Below are 16,600 nucleotides of genomic sequence, written 5' to 3'. Positions count from 1 at the left end.
CCCGTTTCCGCCTCCTAGCTCGAGATGAGGGATCCTTTCCCTGTTTCGTAGGGAAAGAATTCCCGGCTTTCCCGTCGCATCTCAAGAGGAGGCGCTCTCCAGAGGAAAGGGGAGAGGAACTCCAGGGTGTTACCACCATTTCAAGAGTCCCCCAGATGTGTCAGTCCATTCCAGAGGAACCTGTTTTCCCTGCACAGCCTTGACGTTCAAGCCGAGGATCGACTCCCACCACGTGTGCACGTGGGACAGCCCTGTGGGAAAGCCTCGTAGGAAAGCCTCGTGGGAAAGACTCGAGGGAAAACCATAGATCCTTTGATCCACGCGGCGGACTGCGTGACACTGCTGCTACCGCTCTGGAGGAAAGCGCAAGTGCGTTCCCGCATTCGAGACGAGGAATGACTCCCCTGGGGAGACTCCAGAAGTACCCCAAGATCCATGTCAGCACTGGAGAGGAAACCTCAGGTTCCGGCCCCGACTCCACACAAGGTCTTAGGCCCCGGCATCGACGGGAGAGGAATCCCGAGAGGCCCCCGAGGAACTCGCATGGGACTGGCCTTTCCTGAGGCCACCAGAGCGGGTCCCTGAGGTCCCCGTCGTAAGTCGAGAGCACCTGCCGCAACTCGAGAAAATCCAGGAGGTTTTGCCCTCCAGGCGAGATGAGGCCCATTTCCGCTGAGGCTTCTCGAGGCCAATCACGTCTAACCACTGGAACTTCCAAAGGGTCCTTCACACCCTTGCTGCAACTCAAGAAGTTCCCCGACATACCCGTCTCCACTCGAGAGGAAGCACGTGGGTCCCGCACACATCCAGGGGAGCCCCGTTTCCGCCTCCTAGCTCGAGATGAGGGATCCTTTCCCTGTTTCGTAGGGAAAGAATTCCCGGCGTTCCCGTCGCATCTCAAGAGGAGGCGCTCTCCACAGGAAAGGCGAGAGGAACTCCAGGGTCGTGCCACCATTCCAAGAGTCCCCCAGATGTGTCAGTCCATTCCAGAGGAACCTGTTTTCCCTGCACTGCCTTGACGTTCAAGCAGAGGATCGACTCCCACCACGTGTGCACGTGGGACAGCCCTGTGGGAAAGCCTCGTGGGAAAGCCTCGTGGGAAAAACTCGAGGGAAAACCATAGATCCTTTGATCCACGCGGCGGACTGCGTGACACTGCTGCTACCGCTCTGGAGGAAAGCGCAAGTGCATGCCCGCATTCGAGACGAGGACTGACTCCCCTGGGGAGACTCCAGAAGTACCCCAAGATCCATGTCAGCACTGGAGAGGAATCCTCAGGTTCCGGCCCCGACTCCACACAAGGTCTTAGGCCCCGGCATCGACGGGAGAGGAATCCCGAGAGGCCCCCGAGGAACTCGCATGGGGACTGGCCTTTCCTGAGGCCACCAGAACGGGTCCCTGAGGTCTCCGTCGTAAGTCGAGAGCACCTGCCGCAACTCGAGAAAATCCAGGAGGTTTTGCACTCCAGGCGAGATGAGGCCCATTTCCGCTGAGGCTTCTCGAGGCCAATCACATCTAACCACTGGAACTTCCAAAGGGTCCTTCACACCCTTGCTGCAACTCAAGAAGTTCCCCGACATACCCGTCTCCCCTCGAGAGGAAGCACGTGGTGTCCCGCACACATCCAGGGGAGCCCCGTTTCCGCCTCCTAGCTCGAGATGAGGGATCCTTTCCCTGTTTCGTAGGGAAAGAATTCCCGGCGTTCCCGTCGCATCTCAAGAGGAGGCGCTCTCCACAGGAAAGGCGAGAGGAACTCCACGGTCGTGCCACCATTCCAAGAGTCCCCCAGAGATGTCAATCCATTCCAGAGGAACCTGTTTTCCCTGCACTGCCTTGACGTTCAAGCCGAGGATCGACTCCCACCACGTGTGCACGTGGGACAGCCCTGTGGGAAAGCCTCGTGGGAAAGCCTCGTGGGAAAGACTCGAGGGAAAACCATAGATCCTTTGATCCACGCGGCGGACTGCGTGACACTGCTGCTACCGCTCTGGAGGAAAGCGCAAGTGCGTTCCCGCATTCGAGATGAGGACTGACTCCCCTGGGGAGTCTCCAGAAGTACCCCAAGATCCATGTCAGCACTGGAGAGGAAACCTCAGGTTCCGGCCCCGACTCCACACAAGGTCTTAGGCCCCGGCATCGACGGGAGAGGAATCCCGAGAGGCCCCCGAGGAACTCGCATGGGGACTGGCCTTTCCTGAGGCCACCAGAGCGGGTCCCTGAGGTCCTCGTCGTAAGTCGAGAGCACCTGCCGCAACTCGAGAAAATCCAGGAGGTTTTGCCCTCCAGGCGAGATGAGGCCCATTTCCGCTGAGGCTTCTCGAGGCCAATCACATCTAACCACTGGAACTTCCAAAGGGTCCTTCACACCCTTGCTGCAACTCAAGAAGTTCATCGACATACCCGTCTCCACTCGAGAGGAAGCACGTGGGTCCCGCACACATCCAGGGGAGCCCCGTTTCCGCCTCCTAGCTCGAGATGAGGGATCCTTTCCCTGTTTCGTAGGGAAAGAATTCCCGGCGTTCCCGTCGCATCTCAAGAGGAGGCGCTCTCCACAGGAAAGGCGAGAGGAACTCCACGGTCGTGCCACCATTCCAAGAGTCCCCCAGATGTGTCAGTCCATTCCAGAGGAACCTGTTTTCCCTGCACTGCCTTGACGTTCAAGCCGAGGATCGACTCCCACCACGTGTGCACGTGGGACAGCCCTGTGGGAAAGCCTCGTGGGAAAGCCTCGTGGGAAAGACTCGAGGGAAAACCATAGATCCTTTGATCCACGCGGCGGACTGCGTGACACTGCTGCTACCGCTCTGGAGGAAACCACAAGTGCATTCCCCCATTCGAGACGAGGACTGACTCCCCTGGGGAGACTCCAGAAGTACCCCAAGATCCATGTCAGCACTGGAGAGGAAACCTCAGGTTCCGGCCCCGACTCCACACAAGGTCTTAGGCCCCGGCATCGACGGGAGAGGAATCCCGAGAGGCCCCCGAGGAACTCGCATGGGGACTGGCCTTTCCTGAGGCCACCAGAGCGGGTCCCTGAGGTCCCCGTCGTAAGTCGAGAGCACCTGCCGCAACTCGAGAAAATCCAGGAGGTTTTGCCCTCCAGGGGAGATGAGGCCCATTTCCGCTGAGGCTTCTCGAGGCCAATCACATCTAACCACTGGAACTTCCAAAGGGTCCTTCACACCCTTGCTGCAACTCAAGAAGTTCCCCGACATACCCGTCTCCACTCGAGAGGAAGCACGTGGTGTCCCGCACACATCCAGGGGAGCCCCGTTTCCGCCTCCTAGCTCGAGATGAGGGATCCTTTCCCTGTTTCGTAGGGAAAGAATTCCCGACGTTCCCGTCGCATCTCAAGAGGAGGCGCTCTCCACAGGAAAGGTGAAAGGAACTCCAGGGTCGTGCCACCATTCCAAGAGTCCCCCAGATGTGTCAGTCCATTCCAGAGGAACCTGTTTTCCCTGCACTGCCTTGACGTTCAAGCCGAGAATCGACTCCCACCACGTGTGCACGTGGGACAGCCCTGTGGGAAAGCCTCGTGGGAAAGCCTCGTGGGAAAGACTCGAGGGAAAACCATAGATCCTTTGATCCACGCGGCGGACTGCGTGACACTGCTGCTACCGCTCTGGAGGAAAGCGCAAGTGCATGCCCGCATTCGAGACGAGGACTGACTCCCCTGGGGAGACTCCAGAAGTACCCCAAGATCCATGTCAGCACTGGAGAGGAATCCTCAGGTTCCGGCCCCGACTCCACACAAGGTCTTAGGCCCCGGCATCGACGGGAGAGGAATCCCGAGAGGCCCCCGAGGAACTCGCATGGGGACTGGCCTTTCCTGAGGCCACCAGAGCGGGTCCCTGAGGTCCCCGTCGTAAGTCGAGAGCACCTGCCGCAACTCGAGAAAATACAGGAGGTTTTGCCCTCCAGGCGAGATGAGGCCCATTTCCGCTGAGGCTTCTCGAGGCCAATCACATCTAACCACTGGAACTTCCAAAGGGTCCTTCACACCCTTGCTGCAACTCAAGAAGTTCATCGACATACCCGTCTCCACTCGAGAGGAAGCACGTGGGTCCCGCACACATCCAGGGGAGCCCCGTTTCCGCCTCCTAGCTCGAGATGAGGGATCCTTTCCCTGTTTCGTAGGGAAAGAATTCCCGGCGTTCCCGTCGCATCTCAAGAGGAGGCGCTCTCCACAGGAAAGGCGAGAGGAACTCCACGGTCGTGCCACCATTCCAAGAGTCCCCCAGAGATGTCAATCCATTCCAGAGGAACCTGTTTTCCCTGCACTGCCTTGACGTTCAAGCCGAGGATCGACTCCCACCACGTGTGCACGTGGGACAGCCCTGTGGGAAAGCCTCGTGGGAAAGCCTCGTGGGAAAGACTCGAGGGAAAACCATAGATCCTTTGATCCACGCGGCGGACTGCGTGACATTGCTGCTACCGCTCTGGAGGAAAGCGCAAGTGCATGCCCGCATTCGAGACGACGACTGACTCCCCTGGGGAGACTCCAGAAGTACCCCAAGATCCATGTCAGCACTGGCGAGGAAACCTCAGGTTCCGGCCCCGACTCCACACAAGGTCTTAGGCCCCGGCATCGACGGGAGAGGAATCCCGAGAGGCCCCCGAGGAACTCGCATGGGGACTGGCCTTTCCTGAGGCCACCAGAGCGGGTCCCTGAGGTCCCCGTCGTAAGTCGAGAGCACCTGCCGCAACTCGAGAAAATCCAGGAGGTTTTGCCCTCCAGGCGAGATGAGGCCCATTTCCGCTGAGGCTTCTCGAGGCCAATCACATCTAACCACTGGAACTTCCAAAGGGTCCTTCACACCCTTGCTGCAACTCAAGAAGTTCATCGACATACCCGTCTCCACTCGAGAGGAAGCACGTGGGTCCCGCACACATCCAGGGGAGCCCCGTTTCCGCCTCCTAGCTCGAGATGAGGGATCCTTTCCCTGTTTCGTAGGGAAAGAATTCCCGGCGTTCCCGTCGCATCTCAAGAGGAGGCGCTCTCCACAGGAAAGGCGAAAGGAACTCCACGGTCGTGCCACCATTCCAAGAGTCCCCCAGATGTGTCAATCCATTCCAGAGGAACCTGTTTTCCCTGCACTGCCTTGACGTTCAAGCCGAGGATCGACTCCCACCACGTGTGCACGTGGGACAGCCCTGTGGGAAAGCCTCGTGGGAAAGCCTCGTGGGAAAGACTCGAGGGAAAACCATAGATCCTTTGATCCACGCGGCGGACTGCGTGACACTGCTGCTACCGCTCTGGAGGAAAGCGCAAGTGCATGCCCGCATTCGAGACGAGGACTGACTCCCCTGGGGAGACTCCAGAAGTACCCCAAGATACATGTCAGCACTGGAGAGGAAACCTCAGGTTCCGGCCCCGACTCCACACAAGGTCTTAGGCCCCGGCATCGACGGGAGAGGAATCCCGAGAGGCCCCCGAGGAACTCGCATGGGGACTGGCCTTTCCTGAGGCCACCAGAGCGGGTCCCTGAGGTCCCCGTCGTAAGTCGAGAGCACCTGCCGCAACTCGAGAAAATCCAGGAGGTTTTGCCCTCCAGGCGAGATGAGGCCCATTTCCGCTGAGGCTTCTCGAGGCCAATCACATCTAACCACTGGAACTTCCAAAGGGTCCTTCACACCCTTGCTGCAACTCAAGAAGTTCCCCGACATACCCGTCTCCACTCGAGAGGAAGCACGTGGTGTCCCGCACACATCCAGGGGAGCCCCGTTTCCGCCTCCTGGCTCGAGATGAGGGATCCTTTCCCTGTTTCGTAGGGAAAGAATTCCCGGCGTTCCCGTCGCATCTCAAGAGGAGGCGCTCTCCACAGGAAAGGTGAGAGGAACTCCAGGGTCGTGCCACCATTCCAAGAGTCCCCCAGATGTGTCAGTCCATTCCAGAGGAACCTGTTTTCCCTGCACTGCCTTGACGTTCAAGCAGAGGATCGACTCCCACCACGTGTGCACGTGGGACAGCCCTGTGGGAAAGCCTCGTGGGAAAGCCTCGTGGGAAAGACTCGAGGGAAAACCATAGATCCTTTGGTCCACGCGGCGGACTGCGTGACATTGCTGCTACCGCTCTGGAGGAAAGCGCAAGCGCATTCCCGCATTCGAGACGAGGACTGACTCCCCTGGGGAGACTCCAGAAGTACCCCAAGATCCATGTCAGCACTGGAGAGGAAACCTCAGGTTCCGGCCCCGACTCCACACAAGGTCTTAGGCCCCGGCATCGACGGGAGAGGAATCCCGAGAGGCCCCCGAGGAACTCGCATGGGGACTGGCCTTTCCTGAGGCCACCAGAGCGGGTCCCTGAGGTCCCCGTCGTAAGTCGAGAGCACCTGCCGCAACTCGAGAAAATCCAGGAGGTTTTGCCCTCCAGGCGAGATGAGGCCCATTTCCGCTGAGGCTTCTCGAGGCCAATGACATCTAACCACTGGAACTTCCAAAGGGTCCTTCACACCCTTGCTGCAACTCAAGAAGTTCATCGACATACACGTCTCCACTCGAGAGGAACCACGTGGGTCCCGCACACATCCAGGGGAGCCCCGTTTCCGCCTCCTAGCTCGAGATGAGGGATCCTTTCCCTGTTTCGTAGGGAAAGAATTCCCGGCGTTCCCGTCGCATCTCAAGAGGAGGCGCTCTCCACAGGAAAGGCGAGAGGAACTCCAGGGTCGTGCCACCATTCCAAGAGTCCCCCAGATGTGTCAGTCCATCCAGAGGAACCTGTTTTCCCTGCACTGCCTTGACGTTCAAGCCGAGGATCGACTCCCACCACGTGTGCACGTGGGACAGCCCTGTGGGAAAGCCTCGTGGGAAAGCCTCGTGGGAAAGACTCGAGGGAAAACCATAGATCCTTTGATCCACGCGGCGGACTGCGTGACACTGCTGCTACCGCTCTGGAGGAAAGCGCAAGTGCATGCCCGCATTCGAGACGAGGACTGACTCCCCTGGGGAGACTCCAGAAGTACCCCAAGATCCATGTCAACACTGGAGAGGAATCCTCTGGTTCCGGCCCCGACTCCACACAAGGTCTTAGGCCCCGGCATCGACGGGAGAGGAATCCCGAGAGGCCCCCGAGGAACTCGCATGGGGACTGGCCTTTCCTGAGGCCACCAGAGCGGGTCCCTCAGGTCCCCGTCGTAAGTCGAGAGCACCTGCCGCAACTCGAGAAAATCCAGGAGGTTTTGCCCTTCAGGCGAGATGAGGCCCATTTCCGCTGAGGCTTCTCGAGGCCAATCACATCTAACCACTGGAACTTCCAAAGGGTCCTTCACACCATTGCTGCAACTCAAGAAGTTCCGCGACATACCCGTCTCCACTCGAGAGGAAGCACGTGGGGTCACGCACACATCCAGGGCAGCCCCGTTTCCGCCTCCTAGCTCGAGATGAGGGATCCTTTCCCTGTTTCGTAGGGAAAGAATTCCCGGCGTTCCCGTCGCATCTCAAGAGGAGGCGCTCTCCTCAGGAAAGGCGAGAGGAACTCCAGGGTCGTGCCACCATTCCAAGAGTCCCCCAGATGTGTCAGTCCATTCCAGAGGAACCTGTTTTCCCTGCACTGCCTTGACGTTCAAGCCGAGGATCGACTCGCACCACGTGTGCACGTGGGACAGCCCTGTGGGAAAGCCTCGTGGGAAAGCCTCGTGGGAAAGACTCGAGGGAAAACCATAGATCCTTTGATCCACGCGGCGGACTGCGTGACACTGCTGCTACCGCTCTGGAGGAAAGCGCAAGTGCATGCCCGCACTCGAGACGAGGACTGACTCCCCTGGGGAGACTCCAGAAGTACCCCAAGATCCATGTCAGCACTTGTGAGGAATCCTCAGGTTCCGGGCCCGACTCCACACAAGGTCTTAGGCCCCGGCATCGACGGGAGAGGAATCCCGAGAGGCCACCGAGGAACTCGCATGGGGACTGGCCTTTCCTGAGGCCACCAGAGCGGGTCCCTGAGGTTCCCGTCGTAAGTCGAGAGCACCTGCCGCAACTCGAGAAAATCCAGGAGGTTTTGCCCTCCAGGCGAGATGAGGCCCATTTCCGCTGTGTCTTCTCGAGGCCAATCACGTCTAACCACTGGAACTTCCAAAGGGTCCTTCACACCCTTGCTGCAACTCAAGAAGTTCCCCGACATACCCGTCTCCACTCGAGAGGAAGCACGTGGGGTCCGCACACATCCAGAGGTGCCCCGTTTCCGCTTCCTAGCTCGAGATGAGGTATCCTTTCCCTGTTTCGTAGGGAAAGAATTCCCGGCGTTCCCGTCGCATCTCAAGAGGAGGCGCTCTCCACAGGAAAGGCGAGAGGAACTCCAGGGTCTTACCACCATTCCAAGAGTCCCCCAGATGTGTCAGTCCATTCCAGAGGAACCTGTTTTCCCTGCACTGCCTTGACGTTCAAGCCGAGGATCGACTCCCACCACGTGTGCACGTGGGACAGCCCTGTGGGAAAGCCTCGTGGGAAAGCCTCGTGGGAAAGACTCGAGGGAAAACCATAGATCCTTTGATCCACGCGGCGGACTGCGTGACACTGCTGCTACCGCTCTGGAGGAAAGCGCAAGTGCATGCCCGCATTCGAGACGAGGACTGACTCCCCTGGGGAGACTCCAGAAGTACCCCAAGATCCATGTCAGCACTGGAGAGGAATCCTCAGTTTCCGGCCCCGACTCCACACAAGGTCTTAGGCCCCGGCATCGACGGGAGAGGAATCCCGAGAGGCCCCCGAGGAACTCGCATGGGGACTGGCCTTTCCTGAGGCCACCAGAGCGGGTCCCTGAGGTCCCCGTCGTAAGTCGAGAGCACCTGCCGCAACTCGAGAAAATCCAGGAGGTTTTGCCCTCCAGGCGAGATGAGGCCCATTTCCGCTGTGGCTTCTCGAGGCCAATCACATCTAACCACTGGAACTTCCAAAGGGTTCTTCACACCATTACTGTAACTCAAGAAGTTCCCCGACATACCCATCTCCACTCGAGAGGAAGCACGTGGGGTCCCGCACACATCCAGGGGAGCCCCGTTTCCGCCTCCTAGCTCGAGATGAGGGATCCTTTCCCTGTTTCGTAGGGAAAGAATTCCCGGTGTTCCCGTCACATCTCAAGAGGAGGCGCTCTCCACAGGAAAGGCGAGAGGAACTCCAGGGTCATGCCACCATTCCAAGAGTCCCCCAGATGTGTCAGTCCATTCCAGAGGAACCTGTTTTCCCTGCACTGCCTTGACGTTCAAACCGAGGATCGACTCCCACCACGTGTGCACGTGGCACAGCCCTGTGGGAAAGCCTCGTGGGAAAGCCTCGTGGGAAAGACTCGACGGAAAACCATACATCCTTTGATCCACGCGGCGGACTGCGTGACACTGCTGCTACCGCTCTGGAGGAAAGCGCAAGTGCATGCCCGCATTCGAGATGAGGACTGACTCCCCTGGGGAGACTCCAGAAGTACCCCAAGATCCATGTCAGCACTGGAGAGGAAACCTCAGGTTCCGGCCCCGACTCCACACAAGGTCTTAGGCCCCGGCATCGACGGGAGAGGAATCCCGAGAGGCCCCCGAGGAACTCGCATGGGGACTGGACTTTCCTGAGGCCACCAGAGCGGGTCCCTGAGGTCCCCGTCGTAAGTCGAGAGCACCTGCCGCAACTCGAGAAAATCCAGGAGGTTTTGCCCTCCAGGCGAGATGAGGCCCATTTCCGCTGAGTCTTCTCGAGGCCAATCACATCTAACCACTGGAACTTCCAAAGGGTCCTTCACACCATTGCTGCAACTCAAGAAGTTCCCCGACATACCCGTCTCCACTCGAGAGGAAGCCCGTGGGGTCCCGCACACATCCAGGGAAGCCCCGTTTCCGCCTCCTAGCTCGAGATGAGGGATCCTTTCCCTGTTTCGCAGGGAAAGAATTTCCGGCGTTCCCGTCGCATCTCAAGAGGAGGCGCTCTCCACAGGAAAGGCGAGAGGAACTCCAGGGTCGTGCCACCATTCCAAGAGTCCCCCAGATGTGTCAGTCCATTCCAGAGGAACCTGTTTTCCCTGCACTGCCTTGACGTTCAAGCCGAGGATCGACTCCCACCACGTGTGCACGTGGGACAGCCCTGTGGGAAAGCCTCGTGGGAAAGCCTCGTGGGAAAGACTCGAGGGAAAACCATAGATCCTTTGATCCACGCGGCGGACTGCGTGACACTGCTGCTACCTCTCTGGAGGAAAGCGCAAGTGCATGCCCGCATTCGAGACGAGGACTGACTCCCCTGGGGAGACTCCAGAAGTACCCCAAGATCCATGTCAGCACTGGAGAGGAATCCTCAGGTTCCGGCCCCGACTCCACACAAGGTCTTAGGCCCCGGCATCGACGGGAGAGGAATCCCGAGAGGCCCCCGAGGAACTCGCATGGGGACTGGCCTTTCCTGAGGCCACCAGAGCGGGTCCCTGAGGTCCCCGTCGTAAGTCGAGAGCACCTGCCGCAACTCGAGAAAATCCAGGAGGTTTTGCCCTCCAGGCGAGATGAGGCCCATTTCCGCTGAGGCTTCTCGAGGCCAATCACGTCTAACCACAGGAACTTCCAAAGGGTCCTTCACACCCTTGCTGCAACTCAAGAAGTTCCCCGACATACCCGTCTCCACTCGAGAGGAAGCACGTGGTGTCCCGCACACATCCAGGGGAGCCCCGTTTCCGCCTCCTAGCTCGAGATGAGGGATCCTTTCCCTGTTTCGTAGGGAAAGAATTCCCGGCGTTCCCGTCGCATCTCAAGAGGAGGCGCTCTCCACAGGAAAGGCGAGATGAATTCCAGGGTCGTGCCACCATTCCAAGAGTCCCCCAGATGTGTCAGTCCATTCCAGAGGAAACTGTTTTCCCTGCACTGCCTTGACGTTCAAGCCGAGGATCGACTCCCACCACGTGTGCACGTGGCACAGCCCTGTGGGAAAGCCTCGTGGGAAAGCCTCGTGGGAAAGACTCGAGGGAAAACCATAGATCCTTTGATCCACGCGGCGGACTGCGTGACACTGCTGCTACCGCTCTGGAGGAAAGCGCAAGTGCATGCCCGCATTCGAGACGAGGAATGACTCCCCTGGGGAGACTCCAGAAGTACCCCAAGATCCATGTCAGCACTGGAGAGGAATCCTCAGGTTCCGGCCCCGACTCCACACAAGGTCTTAGGCCCCGGCATCGACGGGAGAGGAATCCCGAGAGGCCCCCGAGGAACTCGCATGGGGACTGGCCTTTCCTGAGGCCACCAGAGCGGGTCCCTGAGGTCCCCGTCGTAAGTCGAGAGCACCTGCTGCAACTCGAGAAAATCCAGGAGGTTTTGCCCTCCAGGCGAGATGAGGCCCATTTCCGCTGAGTCTTCTCGAGGCCAATCACGTCTAACCACTGGAACTTCCAAAGGGTCCTTCACACCCTTGCTGCAACTCAAGAAGTTCCCCGACATACCCGTCTCCACTCGAGAGGAAGCACGTGGGGTCCGCACACATCCAGGGGAGCCCCGTTTCCGCCTCCTAGCTCGAGATGAGGGATCCTTTCCCTGTTTCGTAGGGAAAGAATTCCCGGCGTTCCCGTCGCATCTCAAGAGGAGGCGCTCTCCACAGGAAAGGCGAGAGGAACTCCAGGGTCGTGCCACCATTCCAAGAGTCCCCCAGATGTGTCAGTCCATTCCAGAGGAACCTGTTTTCCCTGCACTGCCTTGACGTTCAAGCCGAGGATCGACTCCCACCACGTGTGCACGTGGGACAGCCCTGTGGGAAAGCCTCGTGGCAAAGCCTCGTGGGAAAGACTCGAGGGAACACCATAGATCCTTTGATCCACGCGGCGGACTGCGTGACACTGCTGCTACCGCTCTATAGGAAAGCGCAAGTGCATTCCCGCATTCGAGACGAGGACTGACTCCCCTGGGGAGACTCCAGAAGTACCCCAAGATCCATGTCAGCCCTGGAGAGGAAACCTCAGGTTCCGGCCCCGACTCCACACAAGGTCTTAGGCCCCGGCATCGACGGGAGAGGAATCCCGAGAGGCCCCCGAGGAACTCGCATGGGGACTGGCCTTTCCTGAGGCCACCAGAGCGGGTCCCTGAGGTCCCCGTCGTAAGTCGAGAGCACCTGCCGCAACTCGAGAAAATCCAGGAGGTTTTGCCCTCCAGGGGAGATGAGGCCCATTTCCGCTGAGGCTTCTCGAGGCCAATCACATCTAACCACTGGAACTTCCAAAGGGTCCTTCACACCCTTGCTGCAACTCAAGAAGTTCCCCGACATACCCGTCTCCACTCGAGAGGAAGCACGTGGTGTCCCGCACACATCCAGGGGAGCCCCGTTTCCGCCTCCTAGCTCGAGATGAGGGATCCTTTCCCTATTTCGTAGGGAAAGAATTCCCGGCGTTCCCGTCGCATCTCAAGAGGAGGCGCTCTCCACAGGAAAGGTGAGAGGAACTCCAGGGTCGTGCCACCATTCCAAGAGTCCCCCAGATGTGTCAGTCCATTCCAGAGGAACCTGTTTTCCCTGCACTGCCTTGACGTTCAAGCCGAGGATCGACTCCCACCACGTGTGCACGTGGGACAGCCCTGTGGGAAAGCCTCGTGGGAAAGCCTCGTGGGAAAGACTCGAGGGAAAACCATAGATCCTTTGATCCACGCGGCGGACTGCGTGACACTGCTGCTACCGCTCTGGAGGAAAGCGCAAGTGCATGCCCGCATTCGAGACGAGGACTGACTCCCCTGGGGAGACTCCAGAAGTAAACCAAGATCCATGTCAGCACTGGAGAGGAATCCTCAGGTTCCGGCCCCGACTCCACACAAGGTCTTAGGCCCCGGCATCGACGGGAGAGGAATCCCGAGAGGCCCCCGAGGAACTCGCATGGGGACTGGCCTTTCCTGAGGCCACCAGAGCGGGTCCCTGAGGTCCCCGTCGTAAGTCGAGAGCACCTGCCGCAACTCGAGAAAATCCAGGAGGTTTTGCCCTCCAGGCGAGATGAGGCCCATTTCCGCTGAGGCTTCTCGAGGCCAATCACATCTAACCACTGGAACTTCCAAAGGGTCCTTCACACCCTTGCTGCAACTCAAGAAGTTCATCGACATACCCGTCTCCACTCGAGAGGAAGCACGTGGGTCCCGCACACATCCAGGGGAGCCCCGTTTCCGCCTCCTAGCTCGAGATGAGGGATCCTTTCCCTGTTTCGTAGGGAAAGAATTCCCGGCGTTCCCGTCGCATCTCAAGAGGAGGCGCTCTCCACAGGAAAGGCGAGAGGAACTCCACGGTCGTGCCACCATTCCAAGAGTCCCCCAGAGATGTCAATCCATTCCAGAGGAACCTGTTTTCCCTGCACTGCCTTGACGTTCAAGCCGAGGATCGACTCCCACCACGTGTGCACGTGGGACAGCCCTGTGGGAAAGCCTCGTGGGAAAGCCTCGTGGTAAAGACTCGAGGGAAAACCATAGATCCTTTGATCCACGCGGCGGACTGCGTGACACTGCTGCTACTGCTCTGGAGGAAAGCGCAAGTGCATGCCCGCATTCGAGACGAGGACTGACTCCTCTGGGGAGACTCCAGAAGTACCCCAAGATCCATGTCAGCACTGGAGAGGAATCCTCAGTTTCCGGCCCCGACTCCACACAAGGTCTTAGGCCCCGGCATCGACGGGAGAGGAATCCCGAGAGGCCCCCGAGGAACTCGCATGGGGACTGGCCTTTCCTGAGGCCACCAGAGCGGGTCCCTGAGGTCCCCGTCGTAAGTCGAGAGCACCTGCCGCAACTCGAGAAAATCCAGGAGGTTTTGCCCTCCAGGCGAGATGAGGCCCATTTCCGCTGTGGCTTCTCGAGGCCAATCACATCTAACCACTGGAACTTCCAAAGGGTTCTTCACACCATTACTGTAACTCAAGAAGTTCCCCGACATACCCATCTCCACTCGAGAGGAAGCACGTGGGGTCCCGCACACATCCAGGGGAGCCCCGTTTCCGCCTCCTAGCTCGAGATGAGGGATCCTTTCCCTGTTTCGTAGGGAAAGAATTCCCGGTGTTCCCGTCACATCTCAAGAGGAGGCGCTCTCCACAGGAAAGGCGAGAGGAACTCCAGGGTCATGCCACCATTCCAAGAGTCCCCCAGATGTGTCAGTCCGTTCCAGAGGAACCTGTTTTCCCTGCACTGCCTTGACGTTCAAACCGAGGATCGACTCCCACCACGTGTGCACGTGGCACAGCCCTGTGGGAAAGCCTCGTGGGAAAGCCTCGTGGGAAAGACTCGACGGAAAACCATACATCCTTTGATCCACGCGGCGGACTGCGTGACACTGCTGCTACCGCTCTGGAGGAAAGCGCAAGTGCATGCCCGCATTCGAGACGAGGACTGACTCCCCTGGGGAGACTCCAGAAGTACCCCAAGATCCATGTCAGCACTGGAGAGGAAACCTCAGGTTCCGGCCCCGACTCCACACAAGGTCTTAGGCCCCGGCATCGACGGGAGAGGAATCCCGAGAGGCCCCCGAGGAACTCGCATGGGGACTGGACTTTCCTGAGGCCACCAGAGCGGGTCCCTGAGGTCCCCGTCGTAAGTCGAGAGCACCTGCCGCAACTCGAGAAAATCCAGGAGGTTTTGCCCTCCAGGCGAGATGAGGCCCATTTCCGCTGAGGCTTCTCGAGGCCAATCACATCTAACCACTGGAACTTCCAAAGGGTCCTTCACACCATTGCTGCAACTCAAGAAGTTCCCCGACATACCCGTCTCCACTCGAGAGGAAGCCCGTTGGGTCCCGCACACATCCAGGGAAGCCCCGTTTCCGCCTCCTAGCTCGAGATGAGGGATCCTTTCCCTGTTTCGCAGGGAAAGAATTTCCGGCGTTCCCGTCGCATCTCAAGAGGAGGCGCTCTCCACAGGAAAGGCGAGAGGAACTCCAGGGTCGTGCCACCATTCCAAGAGTCCCCCAGATGTGTCAGTCCATTCCAGAGGAACCTGTTTTCCCTGCACTGAATTGACGTTCAAGCCGAGGATCGACTCCCACCACGTGTGCACGTGGGACAGCCCTGTGGGAAAGCCTCGTGGGAAAGCCTCGTGGGAAAGACTCGAGGGAAAACCATAGATCCTTTGATCCACGCGGCGGACTGCGTGACACTGCTGCTACCGCTCTGGAGGAAAGCGCAAGTGCATGCCCGCATTCGAGACGAGGACTGACTCCCCTGGGGAGACTCCAGAAGTACCCCAAGATCCATGTCAGCACTGGAGAGGAATCCTCAGGTTCCGGCCCCGACTCCACACAAAGTCTTAGGCCCCGGCATCGACGGGAGAGGAATCCCGAGAGGCCCCCGAGGAACTCGCATGGGGACTGGCCTTTCCTGAGGCCACCAGAGCGGGTCCCTGAGGTCCCCGTCGTAAGTCGAGAGCACCTGCCGCAACTCGAGAAAATCCAGGAGGTTTTGCCCTCCAGGCGAGATGAGGCCCATTTCCGCTGAGGCTTCTCGAGGCCAATCACGTCTAACCACAGGAACTTCCAAAGGGTCCTTCACACCCTTGCTGCAACTCAAGAAGTTCCCCGACATACCCGTCTCCACTCGAGAGGAAGCACGTGGTGTCCCGCACACATCCAGGGGAGCCCCGTTTCCGCCTCCTAGCTCGAGATGAGGGATCCTTTCCCTGTTTCGTAGGGAAAGAATTCCCGGCGTTCCCGTCGCATCTCAAGAGGAGGCGCTCTCCACAGGAAAGGCGAGATGAATTCCAGGGTCGTGCCACCATTCCAAGAGTCCCCCAGATGTGTCAGTCCATTCCAGAGGAAACTGTTTTCCCTGCACTGCCTTGACGTTCAAGCCGAGGATCGACTCCCACCACGTGTGCACGTGGCACAGCCCTGTGGGAAAGCCTCGTGGGAAAGCCTCGTGGGAAAGACTCGAGGGAAAACCATAGATCCTTTGATCCACGCGGCGGACTGCGTGACACTGCTGCTACCGCTCTGGAGGAAAGCGCAAGTGCATGCCCGCATTCGAGACGAGGAATGACTCCCCTGGGGAGACTCCAGAAGTACCCCAAGATCCATGTCAGCACTGGAGAGGAATCCTCAGGTTCCGGCCCCGACTCCACACAAGGTCTTAGGCCCCGGCATCGACGGGAGAGGAATCCCGAGAGGCCCCCGAGGAACTCGCATGGGGACTGGCCTTTCCTGAGGCCACCAGAGCGGGTCCCTGAGGTCCCCGTCGTAAGTCGAGAGCACCTGCTGCAACTCGAGAAAATCCAGGAGGTTTTGCCCTCCAGGCGAGATGAGGCCCATTTCCGCTGAGTCTTCTCGAGGCCAATCACGTCTAACCACTGGAACTTCCAAAGGGTCCTTCACACCCTTGCTGCAACTCAAGAAGTTCCCCGACATACCCGTCTCCACTCGAGAGGAAGCACGTGGGGTCCGCACACATCCAGGGGAGCCCCGTTTCCGCCTCCTAGCTCGAGATGAGGGATCCTTTCCCTGTTTCGTAGGGAAAGAATTCCCGGCGTTCCTGTCGCATCTCAAGAGGAGGCGCTCTCCACAGGAAAGGCGAGAGGAACTCCAGGGTCGTGCCACCATTCCAAGAGTCCCCCAGATGTGTCAGTCCATTCCAGAGGAACCTGTTTTCCCTGCACTGCCTTGACGTTCAAGCCGAGGATCGACTCCCACCACGTGTGCACGTGGGACAGCC

Source organism: Ovis canadensis, chromosome 24 (genome assembly GCF_042477335.2).
Source record: "Ovis canadensis isolate MfBH-ARS-UI-01 breed Bighorn chromosome 24, ARS-UI_OviCan_v2, whole genome shotgun sequence".
Lineage (NCBI taxonomy): Eukaryota > Metazoa > Chordata > Mammalia > Artiodactyla > Bovidae > Ovis > Ovis canadensis.
The sequence above is the reverse complement of the archived record's forward strand: the minus strand, read 5'-3'. Positions refer to the sequence as shown.